The sequence below is a fragment of the Mytilus galloprovincialis genome, chromosome 14 (genome assembly GCF_965363235.1).
Source record: "Mytilus galloprovincialis chromosome 14, xbMytGall1.hap1.1, whole genome shotgun sequence".
NCBI classification, from domain to species: domain Eukaryota; kingdom Metazoa; phylum Mollusca; class Bivalvia; order Mytilida; family Mytilidae; genus Mytilus; species Mytilus galloprovincialis.
This window is the reverse complement of record NC_134851.1, coordinates 46,244,936-46,258,344: the sequence shown is the minus strand read 5'-3', so window position 1 is coordinate 46,258,344 and position 13,409 is coordinate 46,244,936. Positions and strand designations below refer to the sequence as shown.

The 13,409-nt window shown below is 32.5% G+C and overlaps 1 protein-coding gene and 1 long non-coding RNA gene across 2 annotated transcripts in view; both read left to right on the top strand.

Moving 5' to 3' along the window:
• Window positions 1–3,119: 3,119 nt before the first annotated feature.
• LOC143058512 (uncharacterized) lies at window positions 3,120–11,466 on the top strand. The gene is made up of 5 exons (XR_012973097.1): window positions 3,120–3,198; window positions 3,866–4,028; window positions 5,098–5,409; window positions 7,289–7,355; window positions 11,356–11,466. It is a non-coding gene; the product is annotated as an uncharacterized LOC143058512 (long non-coding RNA).
• Window positions 11,467–12,276: 810 nt separating this feature from the next.
• The window catches only part of LOC143058669 (uncharacterized), a 32,273-nt gene continuing 31,140 nt past the window's right edge, over window positions 12,277–13,409 (top strand). The window contains exon 1 of the mRNA XM_076232132.1: window positions 12,277–12,309. The gene's annotated coding sequence lies outside the window, so the exon portion shown is untranslated. The remainder of the gene's footprint in view (window positions 12,310–13,409) is intronic.

The following is a 13,409-nucleotide window of genomic DNA, read 5'->3' as shown; positions in this document are numbered from 1 at the left end:
AGTAATGGCGGACAAATAGCGATAAGGTGTATTCTATTTACTGGTATGATGTCATCCGACTTTCATGCAAAGGTAAATCATTCTGTATTAGATATTGTGACTGCTTTGAGCAAAACCACTGCTACACTGAGCTATGGCCTTGCCAAAGGAGTGTTTTTTGTATGAATATCTTGACAATGATGAGAAAACAATTTAAGATGCAGCTCCGCTATTCCGACATTCTAATATTCCTAATATTCCGACACCTATATATACCTACACCTTAATAGTCCGACACCCCATTGGTTTGACACCCCAAAAGTCCGTATCCCAAATAGTCCGATCATTTGTGCGATAACGGAATACGTATAAAATGTATCTATTTCAACATAAGAAAGCCAAATGAACGGTTCGATATTAGGATGACCTTGTCCTTCGTTTGACCCGGCGATGCAAGTTATCAAAATAATTTGGTATATTAGTGCCAAAGTAGCCGAACGAAATCACCAGCGTAATTAAAAGTACAAAAAACTCTGTCAAGTATTGTTTAATTAATTAGATATCTCAAGATACACGGCGGCCTATCCAAATCAAATCAAACACAGTTTGATGTATAATGAGTAATCCTATTTTCTATTTTAATGTACAGTTCATAATGGGACTTTTCTATGAAAATTAAAATACGTCAAATGTAATAATTTTCCCTTGCTTTAAAGATTTTGTTCTGGAGTATTTATATCAAATTGCAGCTAAATGTTGTTAAATACGTACAATCAGTTGATATGGACGTCTAATACGATTTAAATAATGCAAGGGCGATTAGCGAGAAATATATACGACTTAATAATTGATTTTTTGAAAGACTCTGCGAGAAAATATTACGTAACATACGTTACCGTTTAAATCGAATAAAGTTAATTAATACTATGATATACATATTTTTTCCCAGCAGTAATAATGTATTCCTATAATATTGTTTTGTTTTTGCATTTGTTAAAAATTTAACTCGAATTTTCTACTGCAAGAATCCCATGATTTCAAATTGCACACATGACGTAAATGTGATATAGACGTATCTTGAATGTGATATAGAACAGTACAGGAAAAAGTCTATTATTTAAGAAAATGAGTTTAATTGGTAACCATAAGAATATGTCGATCAAATGTATTGCAGAAACGTATACAATTGTTCTCAAGAAGAAAATTTATAGCTTTTGTGATCTCATCACAGTTCCAGTAAGAATATCAAGTATATTTCCTTTTTCATTACATAAAAATGTTTTCTATAAGTTGCATCACACAAACCCGTAGCTAGTCCGAGATTACTCTGACGTCCAACGGCTGTTTTGCCAGACAAGCTGGGGCCGTGGGACGTCAGAGCTCGTCCCATATTAAAAAGTGGATATTTGCCCACCCAAAATGGATGTGCTGCTTCGTCGCTTCTGGTGCCGACTGAGGGCCTTGGAATTATATAAATAGGGCATCATTCTGTTCATTTTTCATTTATCTCTTCATTTATGTAAGTTTAACCTACCTGCCAACCTTTATATTTGCCATATTTTAACAGTTTTCACAGAGACCCGTCGATTTCTGCATTTTGACTTTCACTTTCAAATGGACGTCAAGTTACGAGAGAGTTCGTGGCCTCGAGACTCAAATATGCAAATATTTATATTTTTTCACCTCCTTTTTAGGAGATTAATGTTTAACATTTAGAAGCCAACCACGATTTTTCACCTCCTTTACAGGAGATCGGTATCAAGCATTTAGTTCCAACCACGATAACAATCGGAAGCTCTCGGACATTTAGATATCTTGCATCGTAAATGTACGAGGTGTTACATTATGGTCATTTGCATAAATCATCACTGTTTTCTCGTGGTCACGTGATAATCTTTGAAAATGAAAGACAAAATGCAGAAATCGATGGGTCACTGTGACAACTGTCTAATTATGAGAATATAAAGGTCGGCAGGTAGGTGAAACTTACATAAATGAAGAGATAAATGAAAAATGAACAGATTGATGCCCTATTTATATAAATCCAAGGCCATCAGTCGGCACCAGAAGCGACGAAGCAGCGCATCTATTTTGGGTGGGCAAATATCCACTTTTTGATATGGGAAGAGCTCTGACGTCCCACGGCCCCAGCTTGTCTGGCAAAACAGCCGTTGGACGTCAGAGTAATCTCGGACTAACCCGTAGCCTGCAGACCGTCCAAGGATAATTTAATTTAATTATAATACTTTTGTTTGGTAGTGCAGTGTGCAGAGTACGAAATCACAACTGTAAATCAAACAGAACGTACCATCAAAAGCATAATGATTATCCGAAACATGCAAAGTGTCTTCGATACTCCAAAAAAGCCAATTCATCTCCCCTTATGAGTTTTTTTTGTTTCTTCACTCATCTTCGCTAGCTACCGTTGGAGAGAAGACTGTCGTATATGTACCCTTGTCTAGCGAAGATGGTTGTGGCTAAAACAAAAACATATCTTAAAAGTTGAGTAAAACTTTCGTGATCTGACTGTCTGATTTGAATTCCAACATGTGTCACGTTTGAAAAGGTATATACAAGGCATTGTGAGTGTGTAAGAGGGCTCGCGGGTATAAATTCTTTTTTTATTTAAATATAGGAATTCGCTTTTTTCTCTCAAAATGAACTTTATCATATACTTTATAGAAAATAAAATACAAAAATAGGATCCTCGTTCATTTAAGATCACAATATGCCTTTGAAAGAAGCATGCATTTTTGTTAAGGCACTTTTCTGTTGACCTAATAGGAGAAATAGAGATAATATCTAATTAAAAAAAAGAAATCGCTTAAATTTTACAATTGTTTAGTTTAAGTACAGCTTATTTGAAAAACAAAATAAAAAATATAGGTCACCGATGAGTTAAAAAAGATATTTCAATATAAATGCAAAAAAGGCATTTTTTGCACCAAAGTAGATCATTTGGAGCTTTTCAAATGATATAATAAACATTTTAAAAGTTAACTGGCGCCAAAAAAAATGATTTTTGAGTTGATTTTTTTACCATATCATCATTATCATAAGTTAACAACTAATAGTGTAATACATAAAATTTACAATGATGTTAGGACAATTATATTTCAACTTTTCTATAATTACGAACTGTTTTGTAGGTGTATTTTTCCAAAGGGAGAAAAGATATCAAACACATGTACAGTAATGATGTTCAGATTCCTGATCCTGGTAAGTATTACTGGTTCTTGTAAAATACAGAAAGAGAAAAAGAGCATTTCGAATTGTCACATAAATACATAACTGAAAATTATCATCCTATAAGTTTTACATGGATAACAAAGGTACCAGGATTATAATTTAGTACGCCAGACGCGAATTTCGTCTACATAAGACTGATCAATGACGCTCATCTCAAAATATTTATAAAGCTAAACAAGTACGAAATGGAAGAGCATTGAGGATCCAAAATCCAAAAAGCTGTGCCAAATACTTTCAATAATTTGTGCACTAATTCAAATTTCTTAGTTTAAGGAACTTGGCATAGACTCAGAAATTATCAATCATGTTGTCTTTTGTCAGCATGACCAGATATGTTATCGAACCATCGCATCGAGACGTGTACTTTACCATAAGACCTCTGAGTGTGCTTTAGGATTTCAAATTATCACAATAGCGCCGTTTAAAACATAGTTCATGTGGTTCCTCTTACAAATATTACTTATAATCTAAAGATCTCTAACTAGCTTGGTTATGGCTTATTCTAATCTAGACGTATTTTGTTATATATTTGTTTATAGCTTTCGTTAACCTAGCAACGATTCGCAAAATCCTCAATACTTATAACATGTATTATGATATTGATGAACAATTAAAAGGATTACTAAAAATGTTTCAGGTTCACGTGTGTGCAGCTTTCCCGCTAAAATGTCCTAAACCAGCACAGTGGTCAACCCGTGCAAGAGGTTTCTGTCAGGATCCAGCTAGGTATTCCTGCCTCAAGAATGACCTTATTAACGGATATTCGGAAAACTGCACAATATTTGATTTTCTACAGCCAGGTAAATTCTTCTATTAAGGAAGACCTATATTTTATATACTTTGAAAGCACTTTCATTGTTTCCAGTTTATGTTAATATACATAAGAAGATTTAGTTTGAGTGCCAATGAGACAACTCTCCATCACTATCACAATGCATAATACGCATAAGTAAATAATTTGAATACAATTTTACACAAAATCTTATTAAAAAACCAATTCTAAGGTTTCATCTGTTTATATTTAATAAGGTGTTTTCTTTGGAACAGTGAATACATATTAATGGAAAAGAGCGAATATATGAATGGAATCAATATAGTTCAACTATAAGCCTGGTACCTTTGATAATTATTCAAATTATGCTGTCCTAATTTTTTGTTATAAAATTTAGATGTTTTGTCGATCGAAAAAAATATTTGTCAATCATATCGGTTGTGTTTGAGAAATATAATTGTTATAAGGTACGTTTTACTTATTTCTTTTATTTATTTCTTTTAACTTTTTTCTTATAATTTGATAAACCAGACGCACGTTTCTTCTACATAAGACTTATTAGTGACACTACAGGGACTAAAATGAAGAGTATTGATGATTCAAAGTTCTAAAAGGTTGTGCCAAATACGGCTTATATATGCTTTGGATAAGAAATTTCATAGTAATTTGAATGATTCATACTTTGCAAACAGTAAATTATAAAAATTACCATATAATTGATATTCATGTCAACACCGAAGTGCTGACTACTGGGCTGGTGATACTCTCGGAAATGAAACGTACACCATCAGTGGTAGCCAATAGTTATCAAAGGTAACAGGCTTCTAATTTAATCGCCAGACTCGCGTATCTTCTACATAAGACTCACCAGTAACTCTCAGATCAAACTAGTTATCAAGCCAAACAACAAGTACAAAGTTGAAGTTAATCACTCGATATGTTATTTTGAGAAGTTGATACTTTTGGCCAATTAAAAATGCTGCATTTAACTTCAGTCAGATACAACAGTTTCATTTTAACGGGACGCTAAACGTTAATTTTTTTGCTATAGATTTATTTTAACCGATTGCGTTAGAATTACAAATCTTTCCCAACAGGTAGAAAACACGTATTTCGTGGAGGATTAGATGCAGACATTTGTTCGTATGAGCGCTACCAGCCATGGCCAATAACATTCTACACCAATGTCAGTACCAACTGTATCTTTCTCAAATCAGCATGTAACGAAGAAGGACAAGTTGTCTATGATAATGGGAATCGAAACACTGATATAACATGCAGGTGTGACTACACGAGAGGTTATGATTTCGTGAATAAACCTCAAAATCCATGCTTTTGTGAACCAACAAAAGAAGATTGTTCATGTTTCTTGAAAACATGTCCTAAAGCATCTGACAAGTTATCATCAGGTAACACTTACGTTTAATGCTTGAAAAAAGTCAAACTTAACACTGTAGGAGTTAAAAGCTAGTACATATTTAATCGTATTATTAAAACAACGTGCCAGTAGTTGAGAAGATAATTAATGTATTCAGACACAATTCAATTAGCGTTTGGTCGCATAACAGGTCATTACGTAAGGTGCGTAAATGTTTTTGTATTTATGGTTAGAAAAATATTTAGAACACATAGAAGTACATAAAATACGCATTTTTGCAAACAGTGACTAACTTATTATATCGGTTTTTAATGTATTATAAAATTGAGAATGGAATTCGGGAATGTGTCAAAGAGACAACAACCCGACCATAGAAAAAACAACAGCAGAAGGTCACCGATCGGTCTTCAATGTAGCGAGAAATTCCTGCACCCGGAGGCGTCCTTCAGCTGGCCCCTAAACAAATATATACTAGTTCAGTGATAATGAACGCCTTACTAATTTCCAAATTGTACACAAGAAACTAAAAAAAAAATAATACAAGACTAACAAAGGCCAGAGGCTCCTGACTTGGGACACGCGCAAAAATGCGGCGGGGTTAAACATATTGATGAGATCTCAACCCTCCCCCTATACCTCTAGTCAATGTAGAACAGTAAACGCATAACAATACGCACATTTAAAATTCAGTTCAAGAGAAATCCGAGTCTGATGTCAGAAAATGTAAGCAAAGAAAATGAACAAAATGACAATAATACTAACAACAGACTACTAGCAGTTAACTGACATGCCAGCTCTAGACTTCAATTAAACTGATTGAAAGATTATGATTTTATCATATGAATATCAGGTACAATCCTTCCCGTTAGGGGTTTAGGATCATACCATCATAACATATATGAGAATTACATAACCCGTGTCATGCCAACAGCTGGTTTTTTAATAAATGTGTTTACATTAATGGATACATTAATTATCTTTATCCGACCATTTTATCACCACATCTTATATAGCAATTAAACAATCACGTATATACGTATTGCTGCGTAAAGTATCAATAACATTTTTAATCAGAAAATATATCTCTCGTTTTTTATATGGTTCATGATAAATTGATAGAATCACATGATCATAACTGGAAATTAAAGTTAACTGGTTTTACAAGAAACCATTTAAGAATTAAAAAAAATGAAATGTTAAATACAGTCAAATGAATTAAGAAATGTATATTTCACAAATGTCGACAGATTTGTTTTATTTGCAGTAACCCAAATTCCGTCCCCTTTTCCTCGAATGTGACATCAGCCAATTATTTTTTAAAACAATTAATTTGTATTTACTCGTGCAACACGACAGAGGCCACATGAGGTGCAGTGACTACTTCAATTTGAGACTTGAATAACGTTAATTATGATCCTCGCTCTCCTTCATTGTTTTCTGGTGGGTTCGTATTGATTTGAAATTATACTGTGTGCTGATGGACTGTAGTTTGTCTTTTGGTTGTTTTAGTACTATACATGATCTTAACAATCAACAATGCATTTCAACAAATCAGAACAATGGCAGCTAGTTTTAATGTTTATTTTAGTCTTTGTTTTATCAACAGTGCTTACCTTTATCACAAATTCCAATAATATGCATCATTTTTTATCATTTAGATACAGCTAATTGCTTTAAATAAAATTATAATCGTAAACATTTGTATGAAATATCTACTGAATTTCCTAATGGACAAACTTTCATTCGTGAACAAAAGAACAATATTATTCATTGATATGGCTATATCATGTCATTTCATATGCGAATTAAACATCTCATTTCATGGTTTAATAATGGGGTTTGGCCTTTTTTTATCATTTTGTGATGGGTCTTTTTGTTTTTTTGTTATACATTGTAGTTATTTTTTACAGATTACGAATGCCATCAGGAAGATAAGAATTTAACTGTTTCTGAATGTGAAGCAATAATCTACCAAAGGTGAATATTGTTATGTGATATATTCATTTATTTTAATAATTTATCTTTGATGGCAATGCGAAGCCTAAATTATTGCAAATTTCCGTTAATAACCTTTTAAAGGAAAACCTATGATTATCTTCCATGAATATGTGTAATTTATATACCTTGATTCCTTTCAATTGACGGGTTCAAATTAATGTGCTTAAACAATCACTGTGGTTTGGTTTCAAAAACTAAGAGACCACCAAGAACGTAGCTGTAATTTACTTTATCATGACCTATATTAAACGTAGGTTCTACCATTGTTAGGTGAGTATACCCAGGGACGTGTTGGATATCACCGATATTTAAACTAAGTATATATATATATACCAAGCCAAAAGTAAAATACAGGTATCTTCATTCAAGTGCATACTAAAGGAAAATAAAAAAACATTCCATTTATGTAATCATTTCGGCGTAAACACTATTAGTAAAACATTCCACAACATCATGTGTTTGTCAGTAGCACCTGCACAGTTTGACGTCATAGCTTGAAAATTATCGTATAAAACGTAAGTTCCACATGCCTTTAACTTATCTGTACGCTTCTGAATGAAATAATATTTCCAAATAGTTATTTTCTGGTAAGTTGTATTTACTATTCAAGAAATTTTATACCTACTTTAGTAATACTATTTTTGAATTAACCTTTTTGAAATTTTATCTCATTTTATGTATCAATGATTTTATTGATATCTAGGCCAAGTTTACAACTGACAATTGAATAATTTATTAACATTGTTTAAATGGTTATCAAAGGTACCAGGATTAACATTTTATACGCCAGACGCGCTATTTGTCTACATAAGACTCATCAGTGACGTTCAGATCAAAATATTCATAATGCCAGAAAAAAGTACAAAGTTGAAGAGCATTGAGGACCCAAAATTTCAATGTATTCCTGGGATAAGAAAAATCCTTATTTTTCGAAAAATTCAATCTTTTGTAAGCAGGAAATTTATAAAAATGACCCTATAATTGATATTCATGTCAACACCGAAGTGCTGACTACTGGGCTGGTGATACCCTTGGAACGAAACGTCCACCTTCAGTGGCATAGACCCAGTGGTGTTAATAGTTATCAAAGGTACCAGGGTTATAATTTAATACGCCAGACGCGCGTTTCGTCTACATAAGACTCATCAGTGACGCTCAGATCAAAATAGTTATAAAGCCAAAACAAGTACAAAGTTGACGAGTATATATATATGTAAGACTCTAAAGTGCGACGGTACTCTAAAGTGAGATGGTCTACGCTGAAGTCCGATGGTGTCTCACGCTAAAGTGCGATGGTTGTTTGTTCCCTAAAATACGATGGTATATCACGCTTAAGTGCGATGGACCAAAAGGGTAAGGTTCGGGGGCTTTATAAAAAAAACCGTTAAAGTAAGTTATCAAAAGTACCAGGATTATAATTTTATACGCCAGACGCGCGTTTCGTCTACATAAGACTCATCAGTGACGCTCAGATCCAAATAGTTGAAAAGCCAAACAAATACAAAGTTGAAGAGCATTGAGGACCCAAAATTCCAAAAAGTTGTGCCAAATACGGCTAAGGTAAGAACACTCAATGTAAAAATAGTCCTTTTGTATAATCTAGTATTATTAGGTGTATACCATATTTGAAAGGCAGCATAATTTAACAGTATTCTTAAGTGAGTGATTGTCAAAGACCGGCCACGTAATAATTGCTAAAATGGTAATTTCGGTGTCACAGAATACTATATATTTCTTGTAGATAAAATTTTGACAACTCGTGCGTATTATTGTTATAATTGGTGTATCTTGCCGTACACAGTCTATCGCGTATGATAACACATCCCTTACAATTGTCCTTTTTATATTAAAAGATATAAAATTCGAATATGGTCGGAATATGTAACATTTATTATTTTTTTGTTTAATTTAAATGAGAGAGAAAGACGATTTGCCGAGCTTAATTTTCGCCTTTTTTTTTGTAGCGACTACACATCCATGTTATATTTTCCTGCAATGTACAATCTAATGTTTTAGCCTACAATTTATAATTTACGCATGAAAATATGTACCTTTATTTTGCCGACGTTACTTTTCAATAAAGCAACAACATTTAAACGGGGACCGCAAAAATAAACTGCAACATTAACAATGATTTAAAAACATCCGTTCGTTTCCAATAAAAGCAGGATACAGGATGTTTATGTGAATACTTCTTGTATCTATAGGGCCTAACGTAAAACGGTTAACGGCAGGATACAAGTTCTCCTTCTAGCCACCAAAATAAAGCACCTTTGCTTTAGTCGACAAAGCACGGTTAGGTTTAAATTAATTAAGTCATTGACATTTGGTTGAAAAGTTTCTTAATCAAATATTTGTAATTTATCTTCCGGGGTGTTTATTTTTAGTTTGTATAAATGACTGATAACGTCATAATCCAAATACATTTCTAACGTCTATACTTTCGCAGACCATCGGACTTTAGAGTATGTAGGAATCGCACATTGGCGTAGACCATCGCACTTTAGCGTAACCATCGTAAGTTAGCGTACCCATCGCACTTTAGAGTCCTACATATATACTTGCTTTTTAAATTCAGAATGAAATTCTTAAGAAGGACCTATAAGAAACACATTAGATAATTACATTTTAAAACTTTGTCAGATGACTTTTAATCAAGCAGCCTTATACATGTTATACGCAAAAGGTTTCAAGTTATTCAGTTGTATATGTTTTCGTCCGACGTAAAAATGGGGTTTTCAGATTAAGCTCTCCTCCCTAAAGTGAATATGATGGGTCTATTATTTGAAGCAGAATATTTTTTTGAAATGTGTCAGTACTTTTTGTTTTAAACAGACCATTTGTAATGCTATATAATTCCGTTATTCTTGCAAAAAGGAATAACAATTTAACCACCTTTTTTTCTATTAAAGTATAAAATCTGTCCCCAGCACAAATTGGCGTAATAACTAATAGCAAGATCTATTTTGATTGTATATACTTAATGTTTTTTCTTGCAAGATACACTACCAGGCCATACCTTCTTCGTCGTTTGACATGTGGATGTATCACCATCAGGTGCTGTACCCCTCTACAATTACGACCTGTATTTGACCTTTAACTTTAACCTCGGTGATGGTAACTGTATTTTTGACACGAAACACTCAAGCAGGCCATGACATGTTTTCTGCTGACACAGACCTGTAGTATTTGGCTTGTTTATTCTATTCAATTTACCTAAAGTTTTGTTTAATTAGTGAAATACTACATACTACACACTACACAAGCTCTAATTATCTATTCAAATCAACCATTCGCCAATTTAGACAAACATTACGACGTATCAACAAAATTCCATGCATAATTCATCTTTTATTAAGACAAAGAAAAACATGTTGTTAAATAAAAATTTCGAAAAAGAACTAGTTTCTATTAAGAGAAATTGTTCTCAATTACTACACAGTTTTTACATACCGTTCATGTGTATCGTGCTGAATTATATCACCGTGAAACGAAAATAATGTTTATCAGGTGTCAACATAAAAAAAAATTCTAACTTACCAATTAAATTAATGCAAAACATTCATTTACATTTATCCAAAACCTTCCAGGTCAGGGGAGGGTTGGGATCCCGCTTAAATGTTTAACTCCGTCATATTCTTTATGTATGTGTCTGTCCCAAGTCTAGAGCCTATAAAGCAGTGGTTGTCGTTTGTTGATGTGTTACATATTTGTTTTTTCGTTAATTTTTCTGTACATAAGCAATGCCGTTAGCTTTCTTGTTTAAATTGTTTTACATTTGTCATTTGGAGACTTTTATAGCTGACTATGTGGTATGGGCTTGCTCATTGTTAAAGGCCGTACGGTGACCTATAGTTGTTAATTTTTGTCTTATTTGCATTGGTCTTTTGTGGAGAGTTGTCTCATTGACAATCATACCACATCTTGCTTTGCTATATATACGAATAATCAAATGTTAGACTATAATAAAATATTTCAGGGTAAACACAACTAGAATCAAATATATTATGGAACACATTTCAATGAGAGGAAAAAGCTCAAATACAGGTACGTCTTTAATTTGGAATCTATAAAAATAAATGAGGGTCTTTACAGATATCAAAGTTATCGCCTTACGACTTTTGAAATCAAAAGATATTAGTTTAATGACACAATAAGAAAGTTGAAGATAGTTTGATAAACCAAAAAACGCAAAACCTAAACCCCCTATTTTTCTAGAAAATTTAAATGTGAAAAACATATGGCATATACACATATTTGTTTAATTGAAACATTGCAACGAACAAAGCAGCGAAGTGATATACTTTTATTTTAAATCGAAAAGAAATTTTAACTATTGTAAATTGTCGAACTTACTCCCCGTAAAATACAGATTAAAACAAATATTTGGAGAGAGAAAAAAACATGTAAAGAACTTAATAAATGATATGTTGACAGTCAAAAGCCTGAATAAGGCTAATAAATCGGTTTTTTTTTTACAAAAAAATAATACATGTGTAAAGAAATTTGGCAAAAAATCAAAATTAAGATGAATAGTTAAAATTTTAATGATAAATTTAACGAAGAATAAATAAATACCATACACCTCAAACATGAGGGAAAATGTATTTGCCCAATTGTTAATGTTTGCCAACGAATATATTATTGTGTAATGTTTAACAGCTAACTATTGCCAGTTTACCTGTTTACCTGTTTAACGATTGTAATGCTATGAACTTCTGGTTACATTTGCTTTTAAAATTTCGGATTAGGTAGACGTGTGTTATAGAAATATCGATTGCGACCGTTAACCTTTCGATAGATTGAACAATTGTTTAGCATAGTGAATCTTTGATATTGTTGAAATAATGAAGTAATGCCTGGCGTAAGAAAAAAAATATTTTTACTTTCGTTTCAGTGCAATATAAGAGTATATTAACTGTTATCTGTATTGGTAAGTACTATAACAAATATTTGTAAAAACGCTTACGTGTTTTGAAGATCCAGATTTGAGGTCAAGTTTGCATCAATAAATTGCATCTTGAGGCTTATGTTTGAACATGTTTTTATAACATGACATCCGTATTTCTACAAAAAAAATACCTATTTGTTAGACAGCAGTAGGGTTTTTTAGAATAAACTTTGGTTCTTATCACATAAATATCTATCTTTTGATGCAGATAGTTAGTATTAGAAAATAATGCATATCTTATATGACGTTTAAATGGTCGCTAGAGTGTAGTATGTACTTGTCAGATGTGAAGAGAAATGTCAAAGGTTTGTGCTCATACATAGTTTAAAAAGAGTTTGTCTTAAACTAATGTAACATAAGTAACACAATTATGAGCCGGATATTCAGTTTTTGATATTATGATGCAATTAGAATTATATTGTTCCTTTTCCTGGAAATTTGCTATTGATTTATGAAATAAATTTTACCATAAATTGATATGTAAATGATTAATTTCCCTTCTTTTGTATTTTTTTTTTTATTGCATACGTCTTTAAAAAATACTTTGTAGATGTCATCATTCAATTCAGGTTTTATTTCCAAAATTCGTCCTTAGAAATTCGTGTATGAAGTCGGTTGCATTTGAATAAATAGGCTAGAAGAGACGCACGATAGGCTACCATTGGGATTCCGATTGTTTGTCTGAAATAAAAAAAAGCAAAACACAAAAAATTAAATAAAATATAAAAAAAAGCCGAAAGCAAACAATTTGGAGTTCGACTTAAATACAAACAACTGTTTATCAAACACAACGTAGAAAATGCCTATCGAAAATCAGGATTGGTAACATAGCTGGGAAAATCAGCAGTTTCATATCCGTAATTTGTTTCCGCCGTGTTGCTCTTGTAAATACACAAGCGATGATAAATTAAATTTGATAGGTCACATTCGAAAACAAGAGGACGAAATTGTTATAACAAACATTTGAAAATATCCGTTGTCATATGTGTAACAGATATTTCATTAGAGTCAACAAACTCGTGATGGGTCCATCAATTTTTGAAAGGTTGATTTCAATTTCACCTGGGTCTGTTATAAAAAGA